Source organism: Cryptotermes secundus, unplaced genomic scaffold (assembly GCF_002891405.2).
Source record: "Cryptotermes secundus unplaced genomic scaffold, Csec_1.0 scaffold6518, whole genome shotgun sequence".
In the NCBI taxonomy this organism is placed as follows: domain Eukaryota; kingdom Metazoa; phylum Arthropoda; class Insecta; order Blattodea; family Kalotermitidae; genus Cryptotermes; species Cryptotermes secundus.
Genome location: NW_019742122.1, coordinates 475 through 1,854, shown reverse-complemented (window position 1 = coordinate 1,854; position 1,380 = coordinate 475). Strand labels below are relative to the sequence as shown.

The 1,380-nt window shown below is 39.9% G+C and overlaps 1 long non-coding RNA gene across 1 annotated transcript; it reads left to right on the top strand.

Annotated features, from left to right (window-relative positions):
- Positions 1–91: 91 nt before the first annotated feature.
- On the top strand, positions 92–1,060 carry LOC111873040. Its single transcript, XR_002844341.2, has 3 exons — positions 92–307; positions 466–532; positions 847–1,060. It is a non-coding gene; the product is annotated as an uncharacterized LOC111873040 (long non-coding RNA).
- The last annotated feature ends 320 nt before the right edge of the window (positions 1,061–1,380 follow it).

Genomic DNA, 1,380 nt, shown 5'->3' with positions numbered 1-1,380 from the left:
GCTATAGTCTTTAATTACAGACAGCAAAGTCAAAAAGTGCAAAGTACATGGTGTGACTTGGCAGAAGGCCAAGATAATAACTTTCAGTAAAGTAGGAATCCCAAATCTGATATTTTTGCTAATGATTGTATTGGCAGACGCAAGCGAAAAAGAGAGGAGTCTCCTGGCCAAAGTGAGGCAGGCTGTCGGCCCCATAAGAAGCAGAAAACACAAACTCACAACAATGAGACCTTGAGTTCACTCAGTTCGAGTGGAAACCTCTTGAACCATACAAAGACCAGCACAAAGAGGAAATCCTCCACAAATGGTAAGAAACAAAAAGTATTCTGATGCCTTTGTAAATTTACAAAAGCAAATATAAGATTTTTTTTTTCTGTAATAGCACATTTATACGTCTGAAGTGTTGTTTTAAATTCACATGGGGTACGTTAATTATCTGGAGTCAGTATATTTCTATTGTTCCAGGATATCTCAGTCGGTATAATGTCCAGGTTATTGGGTGAATGAACAAGGAACCAGGATTCACTTTCTGGTGGGTGATAGAAATTTTTCTCCTCTTCATGTTGTCCAGAGTGGTTCTTGAACCATCCAATGGGAATGGGGACTGTTTTCATGGAGATAAAGCAGCCAGGGCACGAAACTGACCTGTCACTTCCATCTGTTATGTTACAAATGCATTGAGCTATATTTCCATGCCCTTTACATCTTCATGGCATGTTTCTTAATTTAGTAATGGGACAATTTTATCTTTACCTTTATCATTTATTAGAGTGCTGTAAGAATGAAGCCATGTGCTTTTATTGTTTTATATTCAAATGATTAACATTATACATTTCTTACAATCAGATTGGTCATGTAGTGGTACTCCTGTCTTGGGCAAACCGCCTAAAAAATCTCGTGAAAGCCTTGGGGATGCAGCTCACATTTTGAAGACAAGTGAAAGTGTGGCAACTACATCATCCAGTCATACCCCTATCGCGAATGCCACCACCACAACACTTTCCTCTTGTGGGGCAGAGGGCAGATCAACTGACAAGTCTGAGACTGTCAAGCCAGGTGAGTTTCTGTCCAAATTTGCTGCTCTTGTGGAAAAGAGAACAGATTCTGTGTTGAACACTGTGGTGGTATTAAAGGCAACGCAAACCTATGACAGAGAGACTCGTCTGAAGTCTGTGCTTGCTGTTATAGCTGGGGGATGTATGTGACACGTTCTTCTATCTTACTCTTTGAACTGGGTGTGTTATTTCTAGATTATGGCTTGTGTACTTGCTTTTCATGCCCTGCTACAGGGATAGCTTTACTTTAGTGCTTCAGCCCAATTTAAAGCATGTTTTGTGAATGTAACCCATTAATGTTGCATGTTACACGAGTTTTGAGAAT